General features: G+C 37.4%; 1 pseudogene; it reads right to left on the minus strand.

Moving 5' to 3' along the window:
- Positions 1-3,531: 3,531 nt before the first annotated feature.
- Positions 3,532-20,749, minus strand: LOC107755179 (myosin heavy chain, fast skeletal muscle-like; annotated as a pseudogene).
- Positions 20,750-23,002: the final 2,253 nt, after the last annotated feature.

Below are 23,002 nucleotides of genomic sequence, written 5' to 3' on the forward strand. Positions count from 1 at the left end.
GTCAGATTCCCAGTGAAATGCTCTCTGACAGCAAATGCAATGAGTTTGCTTCCTTCTTTTCTGAGAAGATCATTAATATCAGGAAGGTGATTAGCACATCAAGTTATGCAGAGGTCAGACAGATTCGACCGCAATATAAAAAAAAAAGATACTATGTCTATTTTTGAAGAAATTGATAGCAAAATTTTGGAAGAAATAGTGCAGCACCTTAAATCGTCAACCTGCTATCTTAACACACGTCCCACATCTTTTTTCAAAAGGGTGCTTAACTGTTTGGAAGCAGATCTCTTAGAAGTGGTGAACGCCTCACTTCTTTCTGGGACTTTTCCAAACTCCCTGAAAACTGCAGTTGTTAAACCCCTTCTGAAAAAGAGCAATCTTGATAACACCATATTGAGCAACTATAGACCAATATCAAACCTTCCTTTTATAGGAAAGATTATTGAAAAGGTAGTCTTTAATCAGCTGAACAAATACTTAAACTCAAATGGATACCTGGAAAATTTTCAATCTGGTTTTCGACCGCATCACAGCACAGAGACAGCACTCATTAAGATAATAAATGATATTCGCTTAAATTCTGAATCTGGCAAAATATCAGTGCTGGTACTACTAGATCTCAGTGCTGCGTTTGACACTGTCGATCATAACATACTACTAGAGAGACTGGAAAACTGGGTCGGGCTTTCTGGGATGGCAATCAAATGGTTCAGGTCATACTTAGAAGGGAGAGGTTATTATGTGAGTATAGGAGAGCATAAGTCTAAGTGGACGTCCATGACATGCAGAGTCAGAAAATCTGAGCATATCACACCAGTCCTCAGGTCTTTACACTGGCGTCCAGTTATATTTAGGATTGGTTTTAAAGTACTTATACTTGTTTATAAATCACTCAATGGCCTAGGACCTAAATACATTACAGATATGCTCACTGAATATAAACCTAACAGACCACTCAGATCATTAGGATCGAGTCAGTTAGAAATACCAAGGGTTCACACAAAACAAGGGGAGTCCGCTTTTAGCTATTATGCCGCCCGCAGCTGGAACCAGCTTCCAGAAGAGATCAGATGTGCTAAAACATTAGCCACATTTAAATCCAGACTCAAAACTCATCTGTTTAGCTGTGCATTTATTGAATGAGCACTGTGCTACGTCCGAACTGTTTGCACTGTATTTTATATATAATAAAATGTATTATTATAATCATTTTCTATCTTTTACTGTTTTAAATCCATTTTAAATCAATTTTTAAATCATTTTAAAAGTTTTTAAATTCCTTGTTTTATTGTTGTGATTATTTTTTTATGATTATTTTACTTCCTTTTATGTAAAGCACTTTGAATTACCATTGTGTATGAAATGTGCTATATAAATAAACTTGCCTTGCCTTGAAAACTCTGGCTCTGTAAAAATATCTAGACCCTGCTTCTCTCTTTACCCTCTGATATACCTGATATCTTCTTTCCATTCATTCATGAATACTTATGCATCTGCAAAATATCATGAATAATTCATTATCCTTGATTCATAAGAAAACCAGAACAAGTTGCTGTCTAATCTGAGAAGCAGCAGTCTATAAATGTGCTGTTCTCATTTCATGCAGACACGAACATAAGTATGTTTCACCTTATCTAACCCATATGATGTCTTAAATTCATATTCCTATCAAACAAGATACACAAGAAGAGAGCTGCAGACAAATTGCTTCACTTTATTGATATAAATCACACTTCATACAAGTTGGGACACATATAAATGCAACATGTGGAATATATAAAGGTAACGTCAACTTAAACTGTTTTAATGGTAAGCTAAAATTCAACATTCTTGAGGTTTTATGTGCAGTATTTTTTCCTACATTTTTGGTATAGGTTTAAAAGAGTTAATCAATATAACAGTTGTAGCATTATTTTACTAATGTACAGTAATAATGACTTTTTTGTTTTGTTTTGTTTTTTTCTCTGGTCAGAACATTTCTATGTGTGGCAGAACCATCAAATGTCATGATAAATATAGCCATTTCCCTAAGTCTCAAACATAGTCCCTATAGAGGTCAAGATTCAAAGTGGGTTACTGAAAAATAAGAGAGTTTTCCTCTCTATGTAAATTTAAAATGTGTCCGCTCAGCATTTTTACCTCTGTGTAATCTGTTTGATATGTGCAAGAACTGCAAAAAATCTGGGTTGCATAATAAAGAATACTTTTTTAGTATGTTTGCGAATGATCATGCAAATCTGTTTATGTCTGATAGCACTCTGCAAAGTAACCATTAAAACACTGTAAATGTGGATCTGAATTTCATGTCAAAAAATTTGACTGCTCCTTTTAATTATTCATTGAATTGTTTTTAAAAAATCACAAGCGTTCACTGCACAAGCAACACAAAGGGCAAGGAAATGGGAACTGGTGATAACTGATGACAATTATGATTTTTTTTTGCCAGGTGTTTCAGTTGCTTTTATAATAATTTGTAAGTCACTGTGTACAGTAAGTATGAATTTTAAATATGTAATGCATTTTAAATAATCAGATTGATTCAATTACAACCAAAAGTTAATTCTTAAATAAACATCATGCAAACAGTTATCCGGAGACAAGTGTGTCACTGTCAGTTTAAAATATAAAATAATTTTAAAATATAAAATATTTAAAGTGGGCTGAAATGATTGGGCAAAAGCATTAGATTGTGTTTTTTTGTTGTTGTTGTTATTCTTATATACTAACAAGTTGAATAAAACATACACTATGAAGCTGAATAAAACATGACCAAATCTAGTGCTATAGTTATTTTAGTATTTATCAGCCCTGCTGTCCAAGAGCAAAATGGGAGTAAAACCCCATTTATTTTCTCTGTAGAGATGATCGATGATTGCATTTACTTAGCAAGTTACACATACAGTAAGTGTGCTTTTGAAAAGAAAAAGTTTAATTGAGCAGTTCCCTGTGAAAAACTACACTACCCACAATACTAAGAGATCCGCCAATCAGAGAGGTTGCTGTTCCCATGGAAACAGGAAAAGTGCCAAAAGAACTCAGCAGTGAACGCCCACTCCTACAAAGCACTGTGAATGAAGTAATGAGTCAATATCGCTCCATTTTCAAACAACTCACCGTTATGAATATGATTGATAATTTTGCAATAAACATATGGTATCGTACACATAAATAGTCAATAGATCTATACTACGAATATTTCAGATCGGTTCAATTCCAATTACCTGACTGTGATTTGCAGTGCATCAATGGAATAAGCAGTTTAATTAAAGTTTTTATAGAGTCTTATTTATTTTTCTGATTTTTAAATATTTCTAGGCATGCTTATGGAGAACATTCTTTTGAAAAAAAAAATCTTCTAAATTGCTGAAAATTTGCCTTTCAAGAGTAAGTGAGAAGTGACAACTATAGGATCTACAGCCATTTCACACAGCTCTGCTAACCTTTTTTGATTTGCATTTTTATTTAAAATACAACCCTATATGATGTTTATATCAATAGTCACATGACATATCAAATTGTTTCTGCTTTCACCTCCAGCAATGTTAGCATTAAATGGTTTAGCCTAATGAATAAACTAAGAAAATGTGTCACTAGTGACCTAGAACTGTTCCAGACATGCTGCTTTCATTACTACTTTTAAGTGAAGACACATGGACTATGAATCCTTTACTCCATTCGGTTTTCTTGTCCCTGTTTACAAAGAGGAAAAATATTTTAATTTTAATCTCCCACAACTTTCCATCCCACACTGCAGTGCATATTATGAAAAGCAACTGGTGGGGCTCACCAAGCAGCTCAAGAGATCCAAACACTGACCTTTGCGCCCAGATCCCGGTTCCTTGCTCTCATCTTGTTGACCTGAGACTCAGCCATGTCTGCTCTCTCCTCGGCCTGTTCAAGCTCATGCTGGGCCTTCCTCCACCGCGCTAGATGGACATTGGCTTGTTCCTCCTATTAAAGCACATATTATATGCAACTACTCACTGAGTTTTACAGAGTTGAGCATTTATAAAGTCAGATGGATGTATTTTGACTTACAGCCTCCTCTGCTTGTCTCTTGTAGGCCTTGACTTTTATCTGAAGTTTATTTACCAGATCCTGAAGTCTGTTAACTGTCTTCTTGTCCTCCTCAGACTACATATAAAAACAATATTGTCACTTATGTATCTACTGGACAACTAGCAGTTCAGATGTCTACTGCATACCTGGTAGGTAAGCTCCTTCATTTTTCTTTCATATTTACGAGCGCCTTTGATAGCATCAGCTCCACGCTTTTGTTCAGCATCCAGCTCATTCTCCAGTTCGCGGACCTGGACAACAGGTAACAATGTAGTACAGAAAACATTCATATGATCCATGTGTTTGTTTGACCACACACCTACGAACCCTGGATTGCAGTTTCTGGAGTTGTTTCTTCCCACCCTTCAGGGCTAAGTTTTCTGCTTCATCCAAACGATTCTGCAGGTCTTTGATTGTAGCCTCCAGGCTCTTCCTCATTCGCTCCAGGTGTGCACTGGTGTCTTGCTCTTTCTTGAGCTCTTCTGACATCATTGCAGCCTTCGAGGGAAGTAAGAACAGAAATTAATGAATGGAATCAGAATGGAACATTTTTACACCTGACTCTTTTGAAGCATTTGTTTTGGAACCCGGTGCACTTTCTCCCTTAGTTCAGTTTGTTTAGACATATATGAACACAATATGCTTGGATTTGCACCAAAACAACTGGTCCAAGACTGAGGTGGTCTTGGCCTGATTGAAACTTACTCTGGAGCAGTTTGGTTGTGTTAAGAAACTGACCCAACAGACCTACGAACCAAGCTTTATCATAATTGAGAATGTGAAATGCTTTATATAAAGCAGTGTCTGATTCTGTGGGTGAACATTTGTAGTTGAAAAACAAAGAGCACCTCTTCATCTATTAGAAGTATAGCAGTTAGAATAAGTAGTCATCTACTTACATCAGTTATTGCTTTCTTAGCCCTTTCCTCAGCATTCCTTGACTCCCGAGCAGAGTCCTCCACTTCACTCTGGAGCTGGGAAATATCAGCTTCAAGCTTTTTCTTGGTGTGCAGAAGACTAGTGTTCTGAAAAAGTGGAGGTAGATGGTACTTTATAAAAGACTTGTGCATTTTTGTTTCAAAGCTAAGATTCTAGACTGGCGTTGCTAACCTGGGCATGCAGGAGTCCCACTCGTTCACTGGCATCTGTCAGCTCCTGCTCAGCGATTTTCCGGCTCCTCTCAGTTTGTTCCACAGAAACTCTCAGTTCTTCAATCTCAGCCTGCATCAGCAAACTCCTGCGTTCAGACATTGCTAGCTGTTCCTTCATGTCCTCCTGTTCTCTGAGAGAATCATCAAAGTGAAGCTGAACATCCTGTTGAGACATGGACCAATCAGATTAGTCACTGCTCAGCAGCATATGTTGTGTTTCTTAACTAGCCTAATCAAGACACCCTGGATCAGCCAGGTTCCCATGTAGTCCATCAGGTAAACCTGCTGGTGAGAAACAAACCAATGCTGGTTGACCAGATGTACCCTCACCATGAGTTAGACAAACTGAGTGGAAAATGACAAGAATGCAATAGGATGGAATTGGGACATGTTACAGACTTTGGCAAACTCGTGGAACCTGGATAATCTACATGAACTTCATCTCAAAACTTCATCCACTAACTTCTAAGCCATGGCCCAAACGTCAGCCACTATCAAATTATTTCAAATCAAGTCACCTTAAGTTGTCCTTGAAGGTTTCGAAGCTGTTTCTGGGCTTCTGCAGCGAGGCGATTAGCGTGGCTCAACTGTACCTCCATCTCATTGAGATCCCCTTCCATCTTCTTCTTGACTCTCAGGGCATCATTCCTGCTTTGCACCTCAGCATCCAGAGTGCTTTGCATGGAGTCTGTGACTCTCTGGGTATTTCTCTTCAGCTGTTCAATCTCTTCATCCTTTTCGGCCAGCTTTCTTTCCATGTCAGCCTTAAGCTGGTTGAGCTCTAGTTGTACACGGAGGATCTTAGATTCCTCATCTTCCAGGGATGCCTAAAACATATCATGATCCATTTTTGGAGCATTAACCTCACCTGTATGCAGTCTACGAACTTATTAGATATATATTTACCTCTGCCTCCTCTAGTGCACATTGTATCTCAGATTTCTCCATCTCCATTTGCTTCCTGGCCTTCTCCAGTTCATGGATGCCTTTTCCAGTCTCACCTATCTGCTCAGTGAGATCTGAGATTTCCTCTGTGTGTGAGATACACGTTGAAAGAATAGGAACCATTGCTAGTTTTATAATATAAATAGATCATGTTTTAGGTATATTTTAGAATATTTTTTGTTGCATCAACCCAATCAGCAACTTACGCTGCAAATTCTTGTTCTCTCGTTTAAAAGTTTCCAGATGGTCCAAGGTCTCCACATAAGAGTTTCTTAATTTAAAGAGCTCAGTGCTCAGTGATCGAGACTCTTTCTGAGCACCTTCCAGCTCTGCCTGTGACTCTTCATACTTTTGCTTCCATTCAACCAGAACCTACGAAGTCAGAATAGAGAGACACTTTCCCAAGAATTTCATCTGCTTATTATGGTGGCTCTATTTCAGAAGGTGTGAAATTCAATTGTATTGTTCTGTTTCAAGTAACGGGTAAATATTTTCAGGTAAAAAATATAAATGAATGATTCCATGAAACCTGTTTTATTTACCTTATCAAAATTCCTCTGCTTCTTGTCTAAATTCACTACCGAGCTATTTGCCCTTTCCAAATATATCATAAGGTACTCTATCTCACTCTGTAGTCTGTGCTTGGTTTTCTCCAGGGACGCACACTTTGCATTTGCTGCTTCTATTTGCTCCTCTGCTTCTTGGAGGCGCTGAGCAAGCTTTTTCCTGCAAAGATTAATGGGACAATGACGTATAAGGGTGTCCACAATAAAGAAAAGGGGATTTGTTTTTCAAATCTAGTTTAAACCATACTGCCATATTGTTAGGAACATACTCTTTGTACTCAAGTTGGTTTAATGTGGTTTTGAACAGACTTGTAAACCATTGAAAATGCATGACTTTTCAATGGTTTACAAGGGGTAAACCATTGAAAGGGGAACTTCGTTTTCCTCTGCTTCTTGTCTAAATTCACTGCCGAGCTATTTGCCCTTTCCAAATATATCATAAGGTACTCTATCTCACTCTGTAGTCTGTACTTGGTTTTCTCCAGGGACGCACACTTTGCATTTGCTGCTTCTATTTGCTCCTCTGCTTCTTGGAGGCGCTGAGCAAGCTTTTTCCTGCAAAGATTAATGGGACAATGACGTATAAGGGTGTCCACAATAAAGAAAAGGGGATTTGTTTTTCAAATCTAGTTTAAACCATACTGCCATATTGTTAGGAACATACTCTTTGTACTCAAGTTGGTTTAATGTGGTTTTGAACAGACTTGTAAACCATTGAAAATGCATGACTTTTCAATGGTTTACAAGGGGTAAACCATTGAAAGGGGAACTTCGTTTTGCAGCAAAGGTATCAACACAGACTACGAACATTGCAACAACAAGGATAATACGATTATATTTTTAAATGAATATGTAAAAAAGTAAATGTGTTTTTGAATGGGATTTGTTACAAATATGAATGTATTCATAAATATAATTAAGTTTGGGGAGAGCCCTTTTTCAGACAAGTGCCAACATGAACTGATGTGATTAACCCAAGTATGGTATACCCATAATACCCATATTACCCATAACCCAAGTATATGCCACAGCCATATCACCCTGCAGCCCAAGACTGGTTGCCCACTGAAGCTAAGCAGGGTTGAGCCTGGTCAGTACCTGGTTGGGAGACCTCCTGGGAAAACTAGGTTGCTGTTGGAAGAGGAGTTAATGAGGCCAGCAGGGGGTGCTCACCCTGTGGTCTGTGTGGGTCCTAATGCCCCAATATAGTGACGGGGACACTATACTGTCAAAAAGCACCATCTTTTGGATGAGACATTAAACTGAGGTCCTGACTCTGTGGTCATTAAAAATCGCATGGCACTTCTCGTAAAGTGTAGGGGTGTAACCCCGGTGTCCTGGCCAAATTCCCTCCACTGGCGCTTAAAGCGTAAAACGCTTTGGGTGTATAGCAATACACAATAAAGTTCTATATAAATGCATCATTCATTCATGGTGCCTCAGTTGATAGCCTTAGTTAATCATGGAATAGCATTCATATTAAATAATCACATCACTTACCCTGACCAACCCCTGAAATCAGAGGAAAATTATAAGAATGTTTAAAAGAATGTAAAATCTGGTTGACAGGAAAGTTGTTCCAGGACCAAAAGAAATTGAGATACCCAGGAACACACCCTACTTGGGTTCACCCTATTAACTTGCAAACTCATGCTTGTCTTACTTGGCCTCCTCAAGTTCATCAGTGCGGTGAATAGCATCAGACTCATATTTGGTTCTCCACTGAGTTACTTCACTGCTGGCTTTAGACATCCCTCGTTGTATCTCAGCTTTGGCTTCCTGTTCTTCTTCAATCTGCTCCCTCAGGAGATCACAGTCATGACGTGCTGATTGTAAGCCGTGGGCTAGAGCATTCTTAGCCTATAAGGATAGATTATTAGAGTTCAAAAGCACATGCTGCTTTGCTAGCTCTGATGCCATATTATCTTGCGCATTTCATTACCTTTGACTCTTCCTCAAGCTGTCTCTTCAGTTCATCGATTTGCTGAGTAAAGCCCTGTTTGGCCCGTACCAACTGTGAAATCAGACTATCCTTCTCCTCAATTTGTCTAGAATACTCGTCTGTTGAACAAACAAAGTCAGACGCTCTGCAACAAATGGCACATAAAATTAATTGGTATCTGTGAAATCACTGCCTACCATTTTCACTTTGAAGATGGGCTTTCTGGGAGCCGAGGTCATTAATTTGACGCATGTTCTCCTCGTTCTTGCTATTCACTTCAGACAGTTGGTCTTCAAGATTATGGCACATCTTCTCCAGCTTAACCTGTCATTTACAGATATACTGTTTTAGACAATGCCATTTCCCTGTTAGGTGTCAGGATTGGCAGAATGGTAGAATTTATAAACCTTGGCTTTTGCTATAACCATCAAGTTGCCTGCTAGATCGTCAATCTCCATCTTGCATTCGCTCTTCTCTTTCTCCAGTTTTTGCTTGATTCGCTGGAGATTGTCGAGTTGTTCTCCGAGCTCTGCCATGCTGTCAGCATGTTTCTTGCGTAGGGTTGCTGCGGTGGCCTCGTGTTGTAGGTTGGCCTCTTCGAGATCACGCCGCAGCTTCTGAAATCCAATCTCTAGTTTCTTGTTCATCTCGACTTGAGCTGCAGTGGCACCACTGGCTTCTTCCAGCCTCTCGCTGATCTCCTCAAGTTCCCTGGAGAGATCAGCTCTCTGCTTATCCACCTTGGCCCGAGCTGCACGCTCAGCCTCGATCTCCTCTTCTAATTCCTCAGTGCGAGCCTTAGATGGGAAAGAAAGTACAATAATGAGCCTTTTCATATCTTCAGCTGGCACTTCTTGAAGAACAAACAGAAAAACAGCTTACATGGAGCTCTTTTATCTTCTTATGAAGCTGGGAACCCATTGATTGCTCATCCTCTATTTTGCTTAACAATTGGCTGATCTCAAAGTCTTTTCTGGAAGAAGGAATTTAGAAATGGTTAATACACTTTGTTAATGATACATGTTTTTCAATGCTTATCAGAAATACTACTTTTCGAGTTTCTCTTCCAGTTGTTGCTTGTCATTCTCCAGGTCCATGATGGACTCTTGGGATATTTTCACATCACCTTCCAGCTTCCTCTTGGCCCTCTCAAGGTCCATTCGTGTCTTCTTCTCTTGCTCAAGGGAACCTTCAAGCTAATTTGAAGAGTATTAGAATACAACTCTCAAATGAGCTTCTTATATTTAGCATTTTTGTGATTGCCATACTCACGTCATCCACTTGTTGTTCAAGCTTGGTTTTGGCTTTGGTCAGAGTATTGACTTTGTCCTCCTCAGCCTGGAGATCATCAGTAATTTGTTGGTGTGTTTCTTGGAGGGCTTTCTTTTCTTTTGTTAGCTTTGCAAGATTTGCATCTTGGCTAGATATTTCCTCTGTAAGGTTTTTAACCTGCAAAAATCCATTGATTGTCCATCAAATCTGACAATGAGATTAAGTTGTGCATGTATACATTGGGATATTCAAACCTTATTCTCAGTTGCATGCTTTTCCTTCTCCTCTTTAACCAAGGTGAGCTCCAGATCATCAATGTCTTTCTTCAGCTCAGAGCATTCATCCTCTAGTTTCCTTTTCTTTGCCGTCAGCTCTGAATTGATTTCTTCTTCATCATCCAGTCTTTCAGTCAGCTCTTTCAGCTTGGCCTCTAGCTGGAGTTTGCTTTTTTATCAGCCCTTCACACCTCTCTTCAGCATCTATGAGATTCTCACTGTCCTATGCAGTCAAATGAGAGAGTCTTTAAATTGTCAATAGTGTTGCATTAGATTTGCTTTTTGTTACTTTTCCCTAAAGCGATATCAAGAAAAAGGTTAGGAAATGATTATGAACTTGTGACACCCACAGCTCAATGTTTTAGTAATCATTAGGCCATGCTCCAACAAATGCATGTCTTTTTTTTAAGTTAAAATATTAAGAGACACATTACAGAAAAGGAGTTAAGAAGAATAATCACTAACAGCTTGGACTTGTAAGAGCAGATCATTCTTCTCCTGTATCAAAGAGACCATTTTCTCCTCCAGCTCTTTGCGTTTGGCCTCGGCTTTAGCAAGCTCCTCTTTGCACCTCAGAAAGTCCTCCTTCATGGTGGCCATCTCCTTCTCTGTTTCAGCACTCTTCAAGAGAGGCTTTATCTTATAAAACAGCTTCATCCATGCCAGTGTTTTACATTCATAAATGCACGGAGGTTGTATTGCAAAGTGTAAATTGCATCTCTGGAAAAATCATCAGGTTTATTGTAGCTAACTAAAATTAAAAACATTTTTTATTAAATATAAACAAACTATTTAAAGCTAGTTACCAATGTAACATTTCTCATTTTGATTTAGTTTAAATTAATGTATAAAAATAACTAAAACTAATAAATGAAATAAAAAAGAATAAAAACTGTATAGACATTTAAAAAAAACACAGCTAACCAAAAATGTAACTAAAATTAAAAAGAAAATGGAAAATACAAAAAATAAAAACAAATTCAAAATATAAAAAGATCTCATTGACACTGATGTACATCTGAAAGATGTATAATGGTATATTGGCAACTTATTTGAGACGTTTGAGATTCCTGTAAACGTACTTTTGAGCATACATCTTCTCAAACTCTTTCCTCATGAGATATCCTCGGCATAAGGACTGAATGCGGGAAACCAATGATGCCAATTTTTCATCTCGCATTTCCTCTAATGTCCCCAATAGGCCAGCTTTGAAAAACACCTGTTAGATGAATTAAGTGTCAGTATGTAATAGTGAATGTTATCAATAACATTTTCCAAATTGATAACAGATTGAGGCCAGTAAGAAGACAAATTTGTGTGACCTTTGTGTGGCCAAACTTATACTGTGTGTGATCAATATCAACTGATCCCATGAGCTTCTCAGAAGCCTTCTTTCCATCGATGAACTGTCCTTCAGGGATCGTACTGGCATTAAGGATTCTGTACCTGTGACCATGAGATTATAGATGTTAGATCATACATCTTTTGATACATATGTTGGTCATTATTGTAAATTGCAATACAGTGTAGAGTGGAGTGTTGAAACTTCCAATTTAATACAACATTAAATACCAAATAAATGGACATTAAATATTGATCTGAATTTGAAATTAGTATTATGAGAGAAGAAAGAGATTATGGAGTCGTGTGTTATGATAGAGCTATATGGAAAATCAGTTGGCTGAGACAATGGTCAGTTATACAAGTTAATAGTCATTATGCAAATGTATATTTGACAACAGAATATATTCCACAGAGCCATGTGATAATAATAATATAAAAGCAAATGCGCTGAATATTCTCATTAAATTACCTCTGCTTGAAGTCAGCATAAAGGATCTTACTTGGAAAACCTTTCCTACAAATCCTGATGCCTTCCAGTACGCCATTACAGCGTAACTGGTGGATAACCAGATGGTTGTCCATTGTTCCTGTATGAGTCAATGATTAAAATAGAATTAAATAATTTTTTTAACATTCAAATACTGTGCTGAATTCAATCTTATTCATGTACCTGGTGTTTTCACCTCATTGGGGATCAGGCAGCGTACAAAGTGAGGATGTGTGCTTCGCAAGTTGGTCATTAGCTTGCCCAGGTTTTCCTGGGAGAAGTGAAACAATCCATGTCATTTCAAATAACTAACAAGCAAAAAGGAAGTATAAAACCTCTCGGTGTTCATACTCTGAATACAGCTGAGACTGTCTGGAAAGAGCCTCCTTTCTTCTTGGCTGCTTTTTTGCCTCCTGCTCCTCCGTTATTGGCCTCTTTGGAACAAAAAGTGATAGATTAATGGTTAAATCATTTTAGTTCTACTTCTAATGTTTCAGAATGATTTACCTGCTTCAGCAGAGGCAAAGGAGGCATACAGGTGAGCCAGCAGCTTGACTGATGACTTCTGGTACAACTGAACAACAGACTCGTTTAACGGGTCCTTGTTTTTGTCCAGCCAGCCGGAGATGTTGTAGTCGACGATGCCGGCATAGTGCACTAAGGAGAAGTGAGCTTCAGCCTTGCCTTTGGTTGGCTTGGGCTTTTGGAAAGCATTGTTCTTGCCCAGATGCTGGTCATGCAGCTTGTTCTTGAAGGAGGTGTCAGTTGCCTTTGGGAACATACACTCCTCTTCAAGGATGGAAAAGATTCCCATTGGCTGGCAGACAAAACGATGAAGTCATAAGTGTACACCGGGAAATCAGATTTGGTACACGCTATTCATGAATTAATGAAGAAGTGAAAAGTCTAGTGAAAGCGTGCACTACTATCAAGAAGTGCAATGTTTCGACCTGATGGAATCTTGAGAAGATAAAACACTGTGCTTTTTTAATCATTTGGACCATTAAAATCAGATTTCCAAATCACAAATTAAATTTCAAGACTTTTTACAAGAGTGCTAAGAAATGCAGTCATGAATGTGTGCTCTCTTTAAGTACACTTACCTGGCTTTTCATTTCTTTTAAATTATCTGCAAGTAATCTCTTTTAAAACAGAATTTTAAGATTTGAACTGCAAGTACACATTCAAACTATTATTATTATAGTTATGCACACTTCTTTTTTTCCCCCAGTGGTGAACTTTATACTGGCCTCTATCAGTATGAATGCAGTATCACAAAAAAACTGATTTCTAGTGATTTGCAAATGTAAAAAAATAAAATAACCCTTGATGGTAGCCATTGACGTCCATAGTATGGGAAACAATACTGTGGAAGTCAAAGGCTATCGTCAACTTTTTGGTTACCAACATTCTTCAAAATGTCTTCTTTTGTGTTCAGCAGGAAAACAAATCATACAAGTTTAGAACAAGTGTTTTGATTGAACAAATTTAGATTTTTGGGTGAACTAACATTGTAAGTCTTGTAAAATAAATAAACTAAACAATTTTAATTCTAAATATTATATGTGACCGTGGACCACAAAACCAGTCTTAAGTGTCAATTTTTCTAAATTGAGATGTATACATCATCTGAAAGCTGAATAAATAAGCTTTCCATTGATGTATGGTTTGTTAGGATAGGACAATATTTGGTCGAGATACAACTATTTGAAAATCTGGAATCTGAGGGTGCAAAAAAAAAATCCAAATATTGAGAAAATCGCCTTTAAAGTTATCCAAATGAAGTCCTTAGCAATGCATATTACTAATCAAAAATTACGTTTTGATATATTTACGGTAGGAAATTTACAAAATATCTTCATGGAACATGATCTTTCCTTAATATCCTAATGATTTTTGGCATAAAAGAAAAATCTATAATTTTGACCCATACAATGTATTTTTGGCTATTGCTACAAATATACCACAGCGACTTAAGACTGGTTTTGTGCTCCAGGGTCACATATTTGAAACAATTAAACTGCATTTTGTTGATGTTTATGTAACCATTTGGGTTGAAGAATGCAAACCTCAAAATTATGGATTTAATTTCAAATCTGACCCCAAAAGTAATTTTCACACTCAGATAAAGTAAGTAGTATTTGGTTGGTGATGTGATGAGGGGGACCACAATTTTGTAGAATAAAACACCTTTTATAGGCTACTGGCATGACTGAGTGCTGATACGGGGAGAATAAACATAATTTGAAAAACTGCACACATTTGTGAGTACTATTCATTTCCTGAGATGGCCTACCTTCTCAATAAGCTCAATACAGGCGGCCAGATCCATTCCAAAGTCTATGAACTCCCAGTCTATTCCCTCCTTCTTGTACTCTTCTTGTTCTAGCACAAACATGTGATGGTTGAAGAACTGTTGCAGTTTTTCATTGGTGAAGTTGATGCACAGCTGCTCCAGGCTATTGAACTAATTCAGAACAATCAAACTATGAATCATTTTGCCATCCACTAGAGCTGTTATTTAATTTTCATAATCAAAGCTTCGCACAGCTGTGACAGCCTGACACATTAATTATCAAATACATGTGGCTCACATCAAAGATTTCAAATCCAGCAATGTCAAGTACTCCAATGAAGAAAGCGCGAGGCTGCTTGGTGTCCAGCATCTGGTTGATTCGGACAACCATCCACAAGAACATCTTCTCGTAGACGGACTTTGCTAAGGCCAACACAGAATTCATAACCTGTGGGGTTAATAGATTTAGTACAGTGTTGACTAGATCATGTAAACATGCCACTGAAGCAGAGTCGCAAGAATATGAAGCGCATACCTGTTGAACGGTCTGCCCCTTAGTGATGTACTCATTCCCAACTTTCACTCTGGGATAACAAAGAACTTTCAACAAGTCGGCAGAGTTCAGTCCCATCAGGTAAGCGACTTTATCAGCCACTGCAACAGCCACAACACAGAAATATACTTACATACTTCACAGAGAAATGTGTCACCTTTTTGATGAAAGACACCAAAGGCTTGGTGGATTTTGTGGGTGTAGCTTTGTAGGTACAGAACTGGGAACAACAAACCAGTATTTCTTGCATCATTGACATCAACCTGCCGCTATGAATCTTCACATGCCATATTTGTACAGTATATAAGTGAACAATGGCTTCAATTGTAGCCTCTTCTTTAAAGTCAGCATGAAATGGAAATCTACCTTAAAATCTGTTTTCTCATTGCATGTAATTGATCTTTTTGTGTACAATTCATCAAATTCTGGCCACATAATTTACTCAAAATGTCATTTGTTAAATGTCAAATGCTGTTTCACCCAGATGCGCATCACAATACGAAAGAAAAGATCTGTTGCTAGAATTATGTGGCTTCAGAAGCTGTATAGCCTACTAGAAGAGTATGGCACATATGTCTGGACTACTTTTATGATATTTTCTAGTCATTTTTGCACTCTGGTCAAAAGACATCTGTCCACTATTATTTTCATTGAAGAGCAGCATGAACATTCTGTTAAATATCTTTTTTTGTGTTCCACAGAGAAAATAAAAGTAATAGCGGGTTTGGAATAAACAAGGGTGAGTAAATCATTACAGTATTAAAATTTTTGGGCGAACTAATGGTTCTAGTCAGCTAAATGATAAATTAGCATTAGAATATTTTAGTCTGGCAGATTAAGAATGCAAAAATGATCATAGATAGGCCTGATGCTTAGATATGTCACCTATACCTTCAGTGCTGTCGGGTTCAGCCTGTTCTTCACGCTGCTTCTGTTTAAACTTCATGTTCCCATAATGCATCACTGCACCTGTCATCTTATAGATGCTGCCTTTCTCGTCAGTGGTGAAGCCCAGGATGTCAATGGCTGACTGGAGAATTTTAGAGAATCAAATTTAAAGAAATTACTAAGGCTGCACGATTTGGATTTTTAAAAGAAAAATCTAATTGTGATTTTTATGATAAAAATTGCAGTTGTGATTTTTTTTTAAGCTCCAGGTGTGCTGTGCAGGGCTGCATTTTGTGATTATATATCAATGTGACTATTATAATTATTATTATTTATATTATTATTATTATTATTATTGATAATAAAATATTAAACAATGCAATAAATATTAATATTGTAATATTGCACTGTAATTTTTTATTATAGTTAAAACATGAAAACATTTTTGTTACTTGAAATAAAATAAAACTTAATAAACAGTTAACTGAAATAAAACAAAATAATAAAATAAATAAATATTACAAAAAAATAAACTTATTTTAATTCAACTAGTTGCCAAGGAAACATTTCTTATTTTCATTTAATATAACTTGATGCACTAAAATAACTAAAACTAAAATAACAGCAGCTGGTTTATAAGCGCTACTCATTACAAGTATGAGAAGATGGTTTGCACATTTTATAGGTGACCAAATGCATTTTATGCAAACTCAGAACAGATGCAGAAATGAGTTTGTGTGGAGCAGCATTTACTGTGAAATGAGATACTGAAAACACTGGATTATGAATTGCTCACGTGTAATTGAACACAGTTGCCTCATTATATACACAGTACTTGCACATACAGTATTAACTTATTTGATAATTGCACTAAGCCATAATGTGATTTAGGTTTAATTCTGATTGATCATGCAGCCCTAGAAACTAGTAGTAAAACAAGGATTTTATATGTAGTTTCTGAGTGCGTCTCACATCTGTGGCCTCTAACTCCTCCTTATCATTAATGCTGGCCACTGAGATCTGGCCTTGACTGATCATGGGGAAATCATAGGGATTGGTTGTGATAAGGATCATATCTGAGGAGAAAGAAGAAAACAGATAAAATGTGAAAAAGAACTTAAAGATGATTGGCCATCATGTGACATTATGTATCACATTCTCACCTATCAGCTCTGGCTTATGGCCTGTGGTGACCTGATAGAAGATATGGTAACTCCTCTCATCCGCCAGCTGAAACGTCACCCTGGACTTCTCCAGCAAATCTAGAAGGACAACAACATAGTTATCATGTGGAAAGTGGTTATCATTTCGATGATGTGCTAAAAGGCTTACATGTTTCAATATCAGCGGAGGCGAGTTTTCCAGTTATTCCAAAGTGGATTCGTATGAATTTACCCTGTTGGAATTTACAACTTAGGATAGACAAATGCTAATTAACTTCTTAAAAATAAGACAGCACAACTGCTGAACTCACAAAGCGTGAGGAGTTGTCGTTCCTCACAGTTTTGGCATTCCCAAAAGCTTCAAGCAGAGGGTTGGCAGAAATGATTTGATCTTCCAGCGTCCCCTGTGGGGAAAGGTTTCAGTAAAAAATCAAGCCTGCTGCTCGTACACCATGATCTTTTCCTCACCTGCATTTTTCCTTGCACGGCCTCTTTCTTCTTGTCTCCAGACACTGCGATTGTCGCAAAGTACTGAATGACACGTTTGGTGTTCACAGTCTTTCCTGCACCAGATTCTCCGCTGGAAATGACACAGTTACACGGTTACACAGCTGGAGCTTCACAGCTCATCATCTATCATTTGAGAGTGTAGAGTTATAGCACAGTCAAGGCCATTGATCATGACTTACGTAATCAGGACAGACTGATTCTCACGGTCTACAGATGAAACAGGAGAAATAATGGGAATCTCTTACATTTCTTGTTTAGAATGAATTAGTAAGTAAAGTGTTGTCTTTGCCGAATGTCAGAATTTAAAAAATAAAATAAAATGTTAGGCATGGTTCTAAAATCGAACTGTTTGATTTGTGCACCCTTGTGTATTCAATAAACAGTTTATCATTTATAATATTTTTATGCCTTGTACATAAAGGTTAGGATCATGATTTTTCAGTAGTATTACAGCACACCGCATTCATGAAACACGAGCAGAATAAATGTTTGTGTAAATCGTTCGTAAAGCTGTTCTGAGGTAAATTTTCGGATTCATGAAAGTGTTCGTATTTTCAAAATGTTAGTTGGACCAAAGAAATTTGCACCTGTTCCCTGCCATGTGTAAATGGTGCGTAAAACTTTCTGTTCTTTTTTGGCAAACTGATGACACTGAATTTTGATGCACTGCCATCATAATATTGTACACGTTTTATTTATTTATTTTTTGTAGCTGAGAGTTGATAAACTGTTTAGCGTTGGGTAAAACGCAGCGCTTGCCACTGTCACTTTTTACCCAGCCGTCCAATCAGTGGACAAGAGGCGGACAAGTACTACACCGACCAATCATCCTACTTGTACAACAATTGAACAACAATAGAGAAGTTAACATGGCTGGTTACTGTATTTTTATATATAGTAATATTCTTCAAAATGTACTGCCGTGGATATTCCACATCATAGCAACCAAATCGACAGCTGGAAAAACGCTGGATAAACGAATATTTATTGTTAGGCATATGGCCTATTAGTCTTTATTGCATTTATGCAATATACTGGAGCCAACCCTGAGAAAGTAGACCAGAATATTCCACTGCGTTCCTGGACACGCAATTTGCGCAGCTGTAATTATAGGTGGGGATTATGGTAATTGTGAATGAGCGTGCACGAGCGCCCTATTTACGAATGATTGGAATTCATTAACATACACATGTTTAACTATCAAATCGGACGTTTACGACGCGTTTGTGAATCCGGAGGAGAGTTTTCGGGAAGGTCCGTTTTACTCAGAATTTACTCCTGTATTTACGAATGTTTCATGAATGAGGCCCCATGAGTGTACATTCACACCATTTGTTGTTTGCTTTTTGGTAATGACGGAAGTCATTGACTTCCATTGACCTCCATACTAGAAGTCAATGGCTACCATCAACTTTTTGGTTACCAACATTCTTCAAGATATATTGTTTTGTGCTCAAGAAATACTTGTGCTACAGACCAGTGTGTTTATGATTACTATATTAAATTAAAATAATTTTATAAATTCCAATTTGCATTATCAAGCAGAATAACAGACTGCTTTTGGACAGCTTAAGTAACTGTAAATGGCTGGCACCTGAAGCCTCATACATTCACATTAAAAAATGACCAGGCCAAAACCTGGAAACAAGCTGCATTTTAGCACTTCCAGTTCCAAAATCCTGAAGTCAATGGGTCTTTTGAATATATTTTTGGTTAATGTCTATGGTGATCACAAGCTCAAGATGTTTTCAAGTTTTATTCTACAACATAAAATAAATCAGTAACCTGCATAAGGTTTTGCTTGTCTTGAAAAAGGTGGTTGCTAACAAGTTGCTAAATGGGACTACAGAGGTTATAGTCTCAACTACTCAACTACTGATTAGCACACATTCACAGTCCGACTGAGTAATCATGCTCTTGTAAACTAGTCTCAACTCAACTTTCAGGTAAAATGTTCTTTTAAATAAATACTAAAGGAGTTGTCAGAAGCTCAATGACGGTTACATTGAAGTCATGTGACCATGGTGTAGTTTGTTTATAGCCTATTGTACTTAGGCCTCAAAATTCATAAAAGTTGTGTTTATTTGTGAAGATTAATCATATACTTTTGTTGGTCAAAGAGCGTATTTGGGAACCAGGGTGATGCAATCTTCTGGGTTGGTCTACAAAAATATGACATCATTGCACCAACATGCGAATGCTATGATTTGCATCAAGCAGACCAGAATATCACCCAATCAGAATGGTGTTTACATTTATTCACATCAAGAACCTTCTGTAGACATATGACAGGCTGGCTCTATTTTCCTCATGCAATATTTAAATTAAAGATTTAAATCTTACAAATTGAGCATCGTAACCACTTGTTGAGCACATGAACATAATGGCTATTCAGAGGCGTTTAAATTAGTCCCAGCTTAAAGTGCCAATGCAATGTAAATTTGTTGTGCAGACAGCTTCATTTATTGTTAATGGGAGTTTTCACGACAATGTAAAACTAAAAGTCATCATAAAAAGCAGCTTATAAAGCTTTTCCTTGATTAAAAACGTGTCCCTAATGTTGTTCTGATAGTGAATTAGACCCACCTGTTAGCATATTCTGATATGCATTGTCAGACACAGAGAAGATGTGAGGTGGCACCTCCATGCGCTTTTTGCCCCTGTAAGCCACCACCACCTCTGAGTTATACACCGGCAGCCACTTGTAAGGATTCACAGTAACACAGAAGAGCCCAGAGTAGGTTTGCAGAGACAAACCACAGAGATTCATTAAAATGACATTAAGTGCTCCAATCTGACCATTTTTCAGAACTGAGGCGTTCCTTACATAAATCATCCATGCCGCGTAACGATCTTTGAGGTTAAACAGCACAGAGGGCTCGTTGAGGTGGGTCATCATGGCCATGTCCTCAATTTTATCATATTTGGGTGGATTCATTGGGTGACATTCCTCATCCTTCACTGTCACAGTCTGCAGGGAAAATGTCATGTGACTGTATTCTGGAGCAGTCACTACGATTTCACTACAGTTTCTTTGTATTTTAAGTGAATGTTTAAAGACTCTTCAATCTAAACCGATTTCATGGCGTCTCACCTCCCCAGCCTCAGTCTGGACTGTAGCCTTGCCTCCTTCTCTATTTTGAATGATGCCTTTAATGTACAGCTCTTTGGCATCAGGAACAAAACAGGCTGTCTTGGCATCAAACGGCCGATTCTGAGCTTCAATTCGCTCCTTCTCGGGTTTGCGGAGATAGATTGCAGCTGGCCCATATTGGGCCATTTCTGCATCGCTGCTCATGATGTCCCAAAACTGGAAAACAACACTGACCTTGTGAAAATATTATGCAACCATAAGAGAAAGAATAGAAACATAAATGTAAAAGTTGGACAATACCTTTGCTAGTTCTCCTCAGTAGTACGATATTGATTACACTGAAAATGAAACATGTATTATATTATATTATATTATTTTTTTAATATGTATACATTTTATATCAAAAGTACACATTAAATTATATTATATATTAAATTAAAATGTGTTTATATATATATACAGTGGGTACGGAAAGTATTCAGACCCCACCACAAACTGACAGGCTTGTCTCCTTAGCACAGCAAGAAGTGCCCTTTTATTATGATGTGCTAAAGCAGCAGAAATCACCCTCTATATTTGGACATGCAATTCTATTCAAACCTTAATCATGTCACACTATCTTTATCTTTCTATAGCCTTGGAAATTCAAAGGCTAATTGAATGTGTCACCAGGATCAGGTAACAATGTTCAAAGATCTGGATTTAAATATGCATGCCTGCATATCCTTTGTTTTTTATCTCTAATAATAAACCTCTAATTCATTCTTCTTCAGGACAGGACTGATAACAGACACTGTAAATATAATTTGTAATGTAAATGTAGTTAAAATCATGAAGGCAATGTTCAACGTTGGAAAATATGTCAAGGGTTGAGCTTCATCTCATAATCAAGCACCTCAACACCCAAAAGTCATCTTTTTTTCCACTCACGTCTTTTTATGAAACAGACACTTTTACATGGACTGTTTCAGATGTTCTCTTGGTTTTGAATAGAACTTGAATACAATTACTAGTTGTGCCTTGTGAGAGGGAACGCCCACTAATTTTGTCTTGTCCTGTGAATTTTTGCGATGGTCTTCTCTGCATATCATATCAGTTACTCCTAAAGCTTTAAAGCACAATGGGAACGTTTGTTGTCATGTTAAGAACACCTTAAATCCTTCTCCAAACATTCACTTCCGTTTTCAAGGACAGATGCTCAGCTGATTATTCTGAGCACTTGCTCCTCCAGACCCAAAAATACCACCTACGAAGCTCAGTTTGATGCACTACACAATTCTTCAACTGTGTTAATCTGTCAGAACGTTTGTTTGACATTTATGCAGGAAATCCTTGGTGGAGGACACTAACTGCAAGACAAGTCCTTTACATCTGTGAGCGGACTAATATTAAACCTAGGGTAGCTCTTCTAGGAAAAACATTTTGGAACAAGAGGTAGGCTACAATGTTTTGTCATTGTAAAGTGTGAATTGTGACTGTCCTCTTAAACAGTGTTGGGGGTAACGCATTACAAGTAATGCAAGTTACGTAATCAGATTACTTTTTTCAAGTAACTTGTAAAGTAACGCATTACTCTTTAATTTAGAAGGAAATATCTGAGTTACTTTTTCAAATAAGTAATGCTAGTTACTTTGTTTCCCATGTCTTGACTGACAGCTCTCATGTTGCCATGTTGAGAGAAATGGGGAGTAAGTGCAGAGGCGTTGTGTGCGCTGTGATGTTACTGTAGTTCTAGACTAAATATGAACATTATTTACTCTTCTCACTGCACAAAAACAGATTCAGTATTCCTCAAACTGAATATATAAACCTGCAATAATTAAATATGTTAAATAAGACAAATATCATTTATGTATTTAATCCCATTTTATTAACCAATGTCTTTGCTACTGACCTTCGATGATCTAATTCAACCATACTAATAAGCAAAAATGACACATTTGTTTCATTTTTGTTATTGCTGAATAGTGATGAACTTTCTTCTCCTGTGTCACATTCTTCATGCATTTTGTTTGAGCTGCGCCCTCTACTGTACAGACGTAAATTTGCATTTCCTTCAGCCGGAGGCGTATTCATTTCACTTCTGTTGTGAAAAGGGCTTTTACATTTGTAAAAGAAGAACTCTTTTATATTAAAAACAAACAAGCAAGCCCTGCCCAGATTTAAAAAGTAACTCAAAAGTAACGTAACGCATTACTTTCCATAAAAAGTAAGTAACGTAATTAGTTACTTTTTTAGGGAGTAACGCAATATTGTAATGCATTACTTTTAAAAGTAACTTTCCCCAACACTGCTCTTAAAACGATGTGGGAAAGCATTTGGAAAATGACATACTGTGTTGTATTCAAGCATATTCTCTTTAGTTCTGCAGAGTAGGCTACATTGTTCTATTGCAGCATCGGTGCTTTTTAAGGGAGATTTGTAAATAGGGTTTGATAAGAACTGCTTGAGTTTAGG

Source organism: Sinocyclocheilus rhinocerous, unplaced genomic scaffold (genome assembly GCF_001515625.1).
Source record: "Sinocyclocheilus rhinocerous isolate Xijiao unplaced genomic scaffold, SAMN03320098_v1.1 scaffold3825, whole genome shotgun sequence".
Taxonomy (NCBI): Eukaryota; Metazoa; Chordata; class Actinopteri; order Cypriniformes; family Cyprinidae; genus Sinocyclocheilus; species Sinocyclocheilus rhinocerous.